This window comes from Xiphophorus hellerii, chromosome 20 (assembly GCF_003331165.1).
Source record: "Xiphophorus hellerii strain 12219 chromosome 20, Xiphophorus_hellerii-4.1, whole genome shotgun sequence".
In the NCBI taxonomy this organism is placed as follows: domain Eukaryota; kingdom Metazoa; phylum Chordata; class Actinopteri; order Cyprinodontiformes; family Poeciliidae; genus Xiphophorus; species Xiphophorus hellerii.
The window spans coordinates 9,231,854-9,244,607 of NC_045691.1; the positions used below are offsets into that span (position 1 = coordinate 9,231,854).

General features: G+C 33.7%; 2 long non-coding RNA genes across 2 annotated transcripts; both read left to right on the top strand.

Moving 5' to 3' along the window:
- Positions 1-227: 227 nt before the first annotated feature.
- LOC116709850 (uncharacterized) lies at positions 228-3,013 on the top strand. Its single transcript, XR_004336974.1, has 7 exons — positions 228-372; positions 849-909; positions 1,099-1,149; positions 1,221-1,263; positions 2,012-2,023; positions 2,104-2,303; positions 2,960-3,013. It is a non-coding gene; the product is annotated as an uncharacterized LOC116709850 (long non-coding RNA).
- Positions 3,014-11,023: 8,010 nt separating this feature from the next.
- Positions 11,024-11,600, top strand: LOC116709851 (uncharacterized). Its single transcript, XR_004336975.1, has 2 exons — positions 11,024-11,345; positions 11,429-11,600. It is a non-coding gene; the product is annotated as an uncharacterized LOC116709851 (long non-coding RNA).
- The last annotated feature ends 1,154 nt before the right edge of the window (positions 11,601-12,754 follow it).

Below are 12,754 nucleotides of genomic sequence, written 5' to 3' on the forward strand. Positions count from 1 at the left end.
TGTGGCCTACCCTGGAGAGACACATCTCACTTTCATTGCCCGAACTGTTTTTCAGCCATTGACAGAAGGGACAGGTTTGTTAATCATTTGGTTAACCAGGCAATGACTTTCAATATGGTGTCCAGCTGTGCATCAGCCCAGCCACCTGTCCAGCCAGCAGCTACCAACAGGAAACAGGAAACAGTCATGTAATCCACACCTGGTTTCCACCTCTTCCCTTGACCCAGCACTACACCTACCAGTACATATTTTTGCTTTGGATGTCAGATTCACCACAATATATTAATTTTGTGATTTAATTGGAAGCTGCAGGCACAAGATCTGGACTGGGTTCTGATTCCTGTGTGGCGTCCTGGACATTGGACACTATGCGTTAGTACAATACTCATTTACATATTTACTGCATTTCTTGACACTTGTCTGACATATTTTTTCAGATTCTGAAACCTAAGCAAAGGGAGATTTTCTTCCTTGATTCTATCAGTGGCTTCACAGATGAAAACCACATCAAAACATTAAGGTTTTATAGGAATGAGTTTGAAAGTGGCATGTGTTCAGCATGTTGTTCCGTTGTTCCACGGAGGCAAAGGTTCAGCATTAATCTTCATATTTATGTAAGAGTAAATATCCAAATTGAATTTGTGGATAACGTTTTAATGCCTGAAATCCAATAGGACATACATTTTCTAAGCAGTCTTGTTTCTTTTTAAACAAGACATGGGTTAAAGCTGGACCATCAAGAGACCGTTCTGTCTCACATCTGTCTTTCATTCTCATACATGTTTATAATTTTTATGTTGTGAAATATACCCTTGCTAACTTTTAACTTAAAAACTTTGTATCATCAGAGAAGTCTGTCTTCAGATGTCATCTGGACCATGGACAGAATTTGTTGGCAATGATGTTAAGGTGAGATGTTCTGATGGGACACTTGTGGTTCTTTAGAGCTACAAGATGCTTATTTCCAACCATTCCTGCTTTAAATGTTTATAATCAATACTGTGGGTAAGGCTGTTGTCCTTTACCTCAATCTGATTGTTATAGTAATGACACATTAATTTTCTTCCCCCTTCTTGAATTTTCTCTTAAACACCACAGGGATTGCCTAAACAAGGACTGTCCAACAACTGTGTAATGTTTGTAGTGATGGTAACATCCGCCTCCACCCACCATATTGTTGTATGGTTGTATAGACGTAATAATCACATTTTTCTCAACAGTATGCACTACTTTGTGATGGGAGCATCATTTGATTTCAGCGAGGTAAGGAAACAGATGAGAGTCTCTGCTTTCTGTTGGAGATTTCATTAAATGTGAAGCTGTGACGTCCACAGAATGATATGATGACAATACGAAGATGGTGGTCTCTCACTCTCTGGAGAAACTTCCCTGTGAAATAAGAACAATAATGGTGCACTGTACCACGTCATGTTACACATATGGCAGATTTTTAAAGAAAACCTTCAATTTGTCCTTTTTAAAACAGGGGCCCCCCAAAGTCGGCCCTCGAGGGCCGGCATCCTGCACGTTTTAGTTCTCTCCCTGGTGGAACCAACAACCTTTTCAGCGTGTCAGTTTTCTTCTTAGGCCGTCTAACGAGCCGTCATTGGATCCAGGTGCATTAAACTAGGGAGAAACTAAAACATGCAGGATGCCGGCCCTCCAGGACCGACTTTGGGGCCCCTGGTCTGACTGAACAACTAGACATGAAAATAGATAATTAAAAATGTAGTTTTAAAAATAAATACTGAATTTGAAAATTAAATGTTTAGTTTGCAAAATAAATATTTATTTAGAAGCTAAATATTTAGCTAAATTTTTATTTTCAAAAATTTAATTTTCAAAGTAAATATTTAGCTTGTGAATTAAATATTTAGTTTAGAATGAACGTATGGATGACATGGTGAAAATATTAGTTTGAAAAATGCATTTTCACATTTTTTCTCTATGACATGATGAATAAACTAAAATACTGTTCTTCATTTTTTCTTACTATCAATCATCACTACAGTCATGATCAAAAGTAAGTACACCCTCATTTTTATCAGAACTTCTCTCCTTCCTCATGAAGATTTTATCAACCTGCCTCTGATTTCACCTCAGAGCTTCTACTTCCTGGTTCTGTTGCTCTGAAGGAAAAAACTGCAAGCCAAGTGGACTGTGACGTCATCGGTTACGCAACATCCGTCACATTTACTTTCGGTTTGAATTTCCCTGTTCAGGTGCGGCTCCAGACCGTTAGTTGGGTCTCAGTCTGTTGTTTAAATTTTCTTCTTTAACTCTTTGGATCGTTTGAACAAACTGTAAGTTTGATTTGTTTATTTCTTGAATTTTTCATCACTTTAACTTTTCCTGATTGTTTCTAATCTCTGACGTTTGGAGAAAAGTTTCACTTCTGATTTCAGCTGAAACTTTAATATCTCTGCTGTTTGAAGGCTAATCTACAGGATTATTAGATTATTGATGAACTGGAATCAAACAACATGATGAACAGCTGATGTTCACTGTTTTCTTCTCCGAACTGATTCATGTTTTTTATTTCCTGGTACCGAACTCTAGTCTCCACCATTAACGTCAGCAACAGTTTCCTGTTGCTCCTTTCCAAATAAAAATATTATTAAAATGGGTTTGATTCAGTCAGATGATTAAATAGTTATCTAATGGAGCGAATAATCCACTTGTAGAAATTAATAATTGTGAACTATAAGACTTGTTCAGGTTGAATCAGTGAATGTAAATGTTGCTCCATGTCTCCATCTAGTGGACTGATAGTAGAAGTGCAGCAGCTGATGGCAGCTTCCTCTGCCTCTCTGCTGTCTGACTGCATTCACCTGACACTGATATGAAGCAGAGAAGAAGAGCCAATCAGAGGAGGAGCAGCTGATCTTTTTCCAGCTCTAATGATGTAAAGGATGATCAGAGTTGATGTGCAGATGAATGATGTGTGTTTCCTCTGCAGGTGAAGGTAGAAAGTGTGTGTGAGCTGATGTGAATTCAGCAGCATGGATCAGTGTGAGGACAGAGAGGAGGGAGTCCCTCCCTCTAAAACCACTCTGTGTGGGGAAGATGAGAGCCAGAGCAAAGGTCAGAGGTGAGGTCACCATCTCTAACTGTCCACAGCCCTTTTCACACAGCGTTCACTATATCAGGCCAGAACAGACGTGGTGATGAAGCTGCTGCTGCTCCTCTTTGCTGATTAAGTTTTAATCATCATGTTTCTGTCAGGATCCATCAGAGACTCAAACCAGAACCAGAACCAGAACCCAGCTGTGTGTCCTTTAAGAGCGACAGGTCAAAGGATGATCTCATTACTTTAAATCTCCTGGATCTCCACCATCAGAGAGGTGAGCTGTTTCTAACTGCTGTAACTGTTCAGTTTATATCTGTTATTATGACCATCCAATATTAATTTAACACACAAACACAAAAGTCAGAAGTGAGTTTAATTTCTAGATTGATATTTGGATTGTTCTCTAAATCTAAATTTTTTTATTTCCAGACAGAGTAATGCTGAAAGAAAAAGGCTTTTATGAATTAATTTTGATTAAAGTTTCATCTCTGTGGTTCAAACATCATCCAACATAGTGGATTATTAACCATTTCCACAGTTAAGATAAAAATATCTCATGTGGATATCTTTCAGAACCAGATGGTCTCTAACACACATAAGCTATTGGGTCATTCTCTGAATTTGGTGCATTTTGTGTCTCACAGGTTTATCTCAAATATTTAATTCATTTATTTATTTGAGTTTATTTGATAGGGACAGACACACATCGACATAAACAAACTGAACAAAACAGCAGTCCCATGTTTGCGTCATAGCGCTATAGCAACAGCTAATTCGCAGCACTTGTCCCTAGATGGGCTTTTAAAAAGTACCTCTAAAGTTAAAATGATGATCATTTAAAATAGCACAGCTTGATGTTGACGACATCTACAAACAAACAGTGAAACATGAAACATCAAAAATGGGTACAGTTCTGTTTTTGACATAACCAGAGTTTAGTTTGTTTCTTGAACGTACTAAAACTGGTTACAGACTTTAAATCAACAGGAAGTGAGTTCCAAACTGCAGATCCTCTCATGGACAGAGCACTTTGAGCAAACGTGGTTCTTCGAAAGGGAACCTTACAGTTTCCATCTGAAGCTGCTCTAGTAGATCTGCTGTTGCCCTGCAGTCTCTGTATGCAATTACTTAATGGTGTAGGTGCATATCCATTTAAATACTTAAAAATCAATTTTAAAAGATCATAATTTATAAATCAGGAAAGTCCAAAATGCCGAATTTAGCCAAAATGTGACAATGATGGAATCTGATTGGCTTTTGATATAAAACCTTCAAAGCCCGATTATAGAGACTTAAGATAAGATTAGATAAGATAAATCTTTATTGTCATTGTCATAAGGACAACGAAATTCAAAGGTGCCATCAGTCGGTGCACATGCCCAAAAACAAAAAATAACTGTCTCACAATTCACACACAACGCAAGACTCAACAAACAACTGGCAAAAAAATAAATAGAACAGAAACATTCTCACATACATCATTTATGATGATTAATGGTTGTTTTTGATTGCATTTAGTTTTGTTATTGCTATCGGGTAGAAACTGTCTCTGAGACGGTTGGTTCTTGTTCTGGTTGCTCTTTATCTTCTGCCTGAAGGCAGCAGTGTGAACAGAGAATGTCCGGGGTGAGAAGTGTCCTTTGTGATGTGTTGTGCTTTTCTTAGACAGCGGTCGCTGTGCAGGTCCTCCAGTGAGGGGAGAGGGCAGCCAATGATTTGAGTACCCTTAAAGTTTAAACCTTAAAGTTTAAACCTTAAAGTTTAAACCTTAAAGTTTAAACCTTAAAGTTTAAACCTTAAAGTTTAAACCTTAAAGTTTAAACCTTAAAGTTTAAACCTTAAAGTTTAAACCTTAAAGTTTAAACCTTAAAGTTTAAACCTTAAAGTTTAAACCTTAAAGTTTAAACCTTAAAGTTTAAACCTTAAAGTTTAAACCTTAAAGTTTAAACCTTAAAGTTTAAACCTTAAAGTTTAAACCTTAAAGTTTAAACCTTAAAGTTTAAACCTTAAAGTTTAAACCTTAAAGTTTAAACCTTAAAGTTTAAACCTTAAAGTTTAAACCTTAAAGTTTAAACCTTAAAGTTTAAACCTTAAAGTTTAAACCTTAAAGTTTAAACCTTAAAGTTTAAACCTTAAAGTTTAAACCTTAAAGTTTAAACCTTAAAGTTTAAACCTTAAAGTTTAAACCTTAAAGTTTAAACCTTAAAGTTTAAACCTTAAAGTTTAAACCTTAAAGTTTAAACCTTAAAGTTTAAACCTTAAAGTTTAAACCTTAAAGTTTAAACCTTAAAGTTTAAACCTTAAAGTTTAAACCTTAAAGTTTAAACCTTAAAGTTTAAACCTTAAAGTTTAAACCTTAAAGTTTAAACCTTAAAGTTTAAACCTTAAAGTTTAAACCTTAAAGTTTAAACCTTAAAGTTTAAACCTTAAAGTTTAAACCTTAAAGTTTAAACCTTAAAGTTTAAACCTTAAAGTTTAAACCTTAAAGTTTAAACCTTAAAGTTTAAACCTTAAAGTTTAAACCTTAAAGTTTAAACCTTAAAGTTTAAACCTTAAAGTTTAAACCTTAAAGTTTAAACCTTAAAGTTTAAACCTTAAAGTTTAAACCTTAAAGTTTAAACCTTAAAGTTTAAACCTTAAAGTTTAAACCTTAAAGTTTAAACCTTAAAGTTTAAACCTTAAAGTTTAAACCTTAAAGTTTAAACCTTAAAGTTTAAACCTTAAAGTTTAAACCTTAAAGTTTAAACCTTAAAGTTTAAACCTTAAAGTTTAAACCTTAAAGTTTAAACCTTAAAGTTTAAACCTTAAAGTTTAAACCTTAAAGTTTAAACCTTAAAGTTTAAACCTTAAAGTTTAAACCTTAAAGTTTAAACCTTAAAGTTTAAACCTTAAAGTTTAAACCTTAAAGTTTAAACCTTAAAGTTTAAACCTTAAAGTTTAAACCTTAAAGTTTAAACCTTAAAGTTTAAACCTTAAAGTTTAAACCTTAAAGTTTAAACCTTAAAGTTTAAACCTTAAAGTTTAAACCTTAAAGTTTAAACCTTAAAGTTTAAACCTTAAAGTTTAAACCTTAAAGTTTAAACCTTAAAGTTTAAACCTTAAAGTTTAAACCTTAAAGTTTAAACCTTAAAGTTTAAACCTTAAAGTTTAAACCTTAAAGTTTAAACCTTAAAGTTTAAACCTTAAAGTTTAAACCTTAAAGTTTAAACCTTAAAGTTTAAACCTTAAAGTTTAAACCTTAAAGTTTAAACCTTAAAGTTTTAAACCTTAAAGTTAAACCTTAAAGTTTAAACCTTAAAGTTTAAACCTTAAAGTTTAAACCTTAAAGTTTAAACTTAAAGTTTAAACCTTAAAGTTTAAACCTTAAAGTTTAAACCTTAAAGTTTAAACCTTAAAGTTTATAAAACCTTAAAGTTTAAAACCTTTAAAGTTTAAACCTTAAAGTTTTAAACCTAAAGTTTAAAACCTTAAAGTTTAAACCTTAAAGTTAAACTAAGTTAACCTAAGTTTAAACCTAAAGTTTAAACCTTAAAGTTTAAACCTTAAAGTTTAAACCCTTAAAGTTTAAACCTTAAAGTTTAAACCTAAAGTTTAAACCTTAAAGTTTAAACCTTAAGTTTAAACCTTAAAGTTTAAACCTTTAAAGTTTAAACCTTAAAGTTTAAACCTTAAAGTTTAAACCTTAAAGTTTAAACCTTAAAGTTTAAACCTTAAAGTTTAAACCTTAAAGTTTAAACCTTAAAGTTTAAACCTTAAAGTTTAAACCTTAAAGTTTAAACCTTAAAGTTTAAACCTTAAAGTTTAAACCTTAAAGTTTTAACCTTAAAGTTTAAACCTTAAAGTTTAAACCTTAAAGTTTAAACCTTAAAGTTTAAACCTTAAAGTTTAAACCTTTAAAGTTTAAACCTTAAGTTTAACCCTTAAAGTTTAAACCTTAACAGTTTAAACCTTAAAGTTTAAACCTTAAAGTTTAACCTTAAAGTTTAAACCTTAAAGTTTAAACCTTAAAGTTTCAACCTTAAGTTTAAACCTTAAAGTTAAACCTTAAAGTTTAAACCTTAAAGTTTAAACCTTAAAGTTTAAACCTTAAAGTTTAACCTTAAAGTTTAAACCTTAAAGTTTAAACCTTAAAGTTTAAACCTTAAAGTTTAAACCTTAAAGTTTAAACCTTAAAGTTTAAACCTTAAAGTTTAAACCTTTAAAGTTTAAACCTTAAGTTTAAACCTTAAAGTTTAAACCTAAGTTTAAACCTTAAAGTTTAAACCTTAAGTTTAAACCTAAAGTTTTAAACCTTAACAGTTTAAACCTTAAAGTTTAAACCTTAAAGTTTAAACCTTAAAGTTTACAACCTTAAAGTCTTAAACCTTAAAGTTTAAACCTTAAAGTTTAAACCTTAAAGTTTAAACCTTAAGTTTAAACCTTAAAGTTAAACCTTAAAGTTTAAACCTTAAAGTTTAACCCTTAAAGTTTAAACCTTAAAGTTTAAACCTTAAAGTTTAAACCTTAAAGTTTAAACCTTAAAGTTTAAACCTTAAAGTTTAAACCTTAAAGTTTAAACCTTAAAGTTTAAACCTTAAAGTTTAAACCTTAAAGTTTAAACCTTAAAGTTTAAACCTTAAAGTTTAAACCTTAAAGTTTTAAACCTTAAAGTTTAAACCTTAAAGTTTAAACCTTAAAGTTTAAACCTTAAAGTTTAAACCTTAAAGTTTAAACCTTAAAGTTTAAACCTTAAAGTTTAAACCTTAAAGTTTTTTAACCTTAATTTTTTTTTAACCTTAAAGTTTAAACCTTAAAGTTTAAACCTTAAAGTTTAAACCTTAAGTTTAAACCTTAAAGTTTATAACCTTAAAGTTTAAACCTTAAAGTTTAAACCTTAAGTTTAAACCTTAAAGTTTAAACCTTAAAGTTTAAACCTTAAAGTTTAAACCTTAAAGTTTAAACCTTAAAGTTTAAACCTTAAAGTTTAAACTTAAAGTTTAAACCTTAAAGTTTAAACCTTAAAGTTTAAACCTTAAAGTTTAAACCTTAAGTTTAAACCTTAAAGTTTAAACCTTAAAGTTTAAACCTTAAAGTTTTAAACCTTAAAGTTTAAACCTTAAAGTTTAAACTTAAGTTTAAACCTAAAGTTTAAACCTTAAAGTTTAAACCTTAAAGTTTAAACCTAAGTTAAACCTTAAAGTTTAAACCTTAAAGTTTAAACCTTAAAGTTTAAACCTTAAAGTTTAAACCTTAAAGTTTAAACCTTAAAGTTTAAACCTTAAAGTTTAAACCTTAAAGTTTAAACCTTAAAGTTTAAACCTTAAAGTTTAAACCTTAAAGTTTAAACCTTAAAGTTTAAACCTTAAAGTTTAAACCTTAAAGTTTAAACCTTAAAGTTTAAACCTTAAAGTTTAAACCTTAAAGTTTAAAACTTAAAGTTTAAACCTTAAAGTTTAAACCTTAAAGTTTAAACCTTAAAGTTTAAACCTTAAAGTTTAAACCTTAAAGTTTAAACCTTAAAGTTTAAACCTTAAAGTTTAAACCTTAAAGTTTAAACCTTAAAGTTTAAACCTTAAAGTTTAAACCTTAAAGTTTAAACCTTAAAGTTTAAAACCTTAAAGTTTAAACCTTAAACCTTAAAGTTTAAACCTTAAAGTTTAAACCTTAAAGTTTAAACCTTAAAGTTTAAACCTTAAAGTTTAAACCTTAAAGTTTAAACCTTAAAGTTTAAACCTTAAAGTTTAAACCTTAAAGTTTAAACCTTAAAGTTTAAACCTTAAAGTTTAAACCTTAAAGTTTAAACCTTAAAGTTAGGTTTTGCACAGCAGTACTATTCCTTAAAAAATAGTAAAGTACATTTATATTTTCAGCATTGAAGGGTTTAAATGTGCACACTTGTTTAAAACTACAAGATATTCACTTTAAGAAAAGTTGTATGAACCTATACTCCAATTTTCTCACCACCATGAGCTCACATTTTAGAACTGTAACTTAAGGGGCCATGTACAAATATATGTGGAACGTAACCTCCTATCACCCGGCATCCACATGAGGTCATTTTACTGCCACATGTTAGTTGTAGACTAGAAAACATTACAGGGGACAGCCAAAATGGGTGATTGCAGAAGCCAAAGTTCCCATGGAAGCATCTGATCCAAACAGTATTCTGGTAAAAAAAAAAGAAAAAAAAAAGGTAGTGGCACAGGGTTAGCATGCCACTACTTGCATAATTACCTAACCCTGCAAGAAGACACCTCACAAAGACGTCAAACTGAAATAAGTGACCATCTCACAACCCAGTATTGTCCATATATACAACTCCAAGATGGGTGTAATTGACCTTATGAGTTGCTACCACACAAGTGGCAAAAAATGGAAATTGAGGGTACTAATTAAGGATCTTGCTATAGCCAATAGCTGGCTGTTGTACTGCAAAGACCAATGTGTGACACACAAAGAAGAGCATCATGCTTTTCTGCATGGAAGCTGCCAAAATGGTCTTGGGCCTCACATGGGCTTGTGAGGCTATAGAAGATTGGACTGCATTCAAGACTCCCGAGTCACCTTTCCCACGTGCTATCCGTTAACACTGCAAGGTTAACATGCAGCATGCTCTGCATTGATTGATTCTCTGCTGGTCTGGTTTGTGTAGAGTACTGGGAGTCTGCTTGGTGGGGCACCGACTCACCTTTATCAAGCTAGCCAAAATGAACTGCGCACCAGATTGGTATGGCTCCCCGTGTCATAACGCTAACCAGGAGGATGAGCATTAGCAGTCATACCAAGTCATCATCACCCAGCCATTGTCCCAAGGAAGAAGAACCTGGACCAGCTGCTGCTTTCCAGATCTCTAGACACTTGCTGGGGTTCAAACCATCATCCCTGAAACGAAACCAAAGAGCCATTCTAGTGCCATCATACACCGCAAGACCTCTAGAATGCTCCGTTGTAACTCCATGACCACATTAATAGGTAAGGGTACTTACCCAAAGCAGCCAGCAGGTGGTTTTTCTTTTTCAAGCTCGCAGCAGGCAACAGTTCAACAATAAACACCCTATTCTGACTCATGGTGCTGATTTTCTACAAGTTTCCAAATTCATTCTAAGTCATCTAGTTTGATAGAGGAGTTCATTTTGATGAAAACAGTATATGGTTTGTTAGGGGTTGCAGCAAAAACAGCTGAACTAGAAGCTAAAATATGAAGCCCCACCATGCAATGCATTCTGGGTTTTTTAAAGTCCATTTCTGATGTTCAGAACCGTGATAATACACATTTCTGGCACCTAGCAGGAGCTCAACAATGAAATCAGAAGCTGAGCTGTGATTTCTGTCTTCAAAACAGAGTTTGAAGACAAATAAAACAAAATAAAACTTGGTTAAAATATCAGACTTTTAAAACCAAATTCAAGCCCCTTCAGAGAAGCATTAAGATAAAACTCCATCATCCAACAGTTATCACTGAGATGACTTTTTAAAGCTGAGCTGAGTTCATTCCAATAACATGAGTTTATTGGAATGAACTCATGTTTATTCCAATAAACATGAATGAACATGAGTTCATCTGTTCCTTTTTACTCCTTAAAAAGTAAAAGGAGAGAAAATCTGTTTAAACATATTTACTTTTAAGGCCAATTCCTGGTGAGCCGAGCAGCATTGAGGCAAAACTCCTTCATTCAACAGAAACTCAGACGAGGTTTTAAAGCTCAGCTGATTTATTTAAAAGATTGAGCTAAAAAAGCAAATCAAAATGTAGTGAAACCTGGTTGAGGTAAGAGGCCACTGAAGTTAGGGTTAAGTCCCAGCGCGATAAGACGTTCCTAGCCAGACTTTGACTAGGTCGAAAAATGAACGGGAGTCTATGGCAGCTACATGAAAGGAATGGGCTAGGACCACCAAACATGGCGGGGACCTGCAGAGGGTTGGAGGGAGAATACGAATCAAGTTTGGTCAAATGAGCACTTCTTTTTGTACTTCACCAATTTTCCATTCTGTGCTCCACCCAGGTCCGTTTAACAGTTTCAGGACCTGACCAGCACCCCTCAGCATCATTTGCTTGAGAAATAATGAGATTTGGAACCTATTGGAACTTCTTCATCGTGCTTGAACAACCAGAGACTGTCAGGATCTGCGGCTTCAGCAGTTCCTCTGGTTTCCTTCTAGGTGGCGTTCGAGAGCTCGCCCGCGTATTCACACACCCTCTCCACAGGTGTGTTTCGGCACACCTGTGGATCATCAGCGGGAGCATATTAGGAGCGGGTTCCCGGCACTTCGTCGCCAGAGTGTTGTCGCCTTTGTGGTACATCTGGTCCTGAGATCTCTAGAAAGATATCCAGTCTGTTTCGCACGCTTACCTGTCCTGTACCTTTCTGTGATTCCTAGGCTCCCTGTTGTCTGGACACTCCATGCGAAGTACGGGATTTGCAGTTCCATCCGCTGAGCTCCCTGACGAGTTACGCCCACCTACCAGCTGTTCGATCACACCGGTCCGCTCCTGATCAGACGCTCCTGCATTACACACCAATTGTCTTTTGTAAATAAATCTTTAATCTGATCTCCTGAGAGAGTCTTTGCATGTGGGTTCGGAGAGTTCAAAACAACATGACAGAGACCAGATGAAGAACCAGACAGGTCCAACTGATGACTTTAGGAGCAACTGTCGTGGCCATTTATGCTAAGGTTTTGTAGTTTATCATTTCTACCAATTTTGTTTTGTTCTTTGGGTAGTTGGAATATATTTAAGTTAATTTAGAATCAAAATTTGTCATTAATTTTTATATTTGGAATTGTTTAATTTACGTTGTTAATTGTTAGACCCTCCCACCAATTTAAGTAATTAATTAAGAACACACCGGGTGCTGGGTGGATTGTTTGGTGGATGTCTGGTGTGGACGGGAGGTTTGGTAGAATGATTTTTTTTTTTTGAACACTTGTTTACACCTTCAAACATTAAATTGAGATTATTTTTCATTTCAACTAAGTTACAAGACCTTTATTTCTACTTTTGCAATAAATGAATCGAGTCAAAGTGCGTACAAATCCCAAACCGCCTGTTACCACCCACAGCCTTTATTGGAGTTTTTATTTTTTGCTTTTTTGGAACGAAAGGCTGCGACAAGCAACTTTATTTCAGATGTATGGTGCATCAGAACCAACTCCTCCTGGTACCAGGTAACAACTGAGCCGGGCCGGGTGGGATCACAGCTTTCATGGTTGCACAGAAAGAAGGAAAGAAAAGGAATATTTAATAGCTGAAGCAAAAAGAGCAACAGCTCTTTAAACCTTAAAGTTTAAACTAAGGGTACCTAGGTTGAGGGAGAGACTCTCCTCTCAGGCAAAAAGTGTGAGAAGAAGACGCAGAATGTACAAGACAAGTTTATTTATTATATGTGTACACAATCAGCTGCATAAAAAATACACAAAGATTTTTTAAAAACTTTATTTGGTCGTTAAACACCCAGCAACCCACATTACATTAGAAGAATTATGAAAATCAAACATGAACCAATCAGCACATTATCCCAGTGATTCTCTGAGGTTTGAATAAATCAGTAAAATCACAGTAAAGAGCCCGAAGTTCTCTAGAAAACTCAAAACATGAAATATGGAGTTAAAAAAGTAAAAACCAAAACAAACTGAGAGAAATTAAAGCTGAGAATCAATGATGACGTAAAACTTCAAGATTTAGCTTTTACAATGAACATAAAA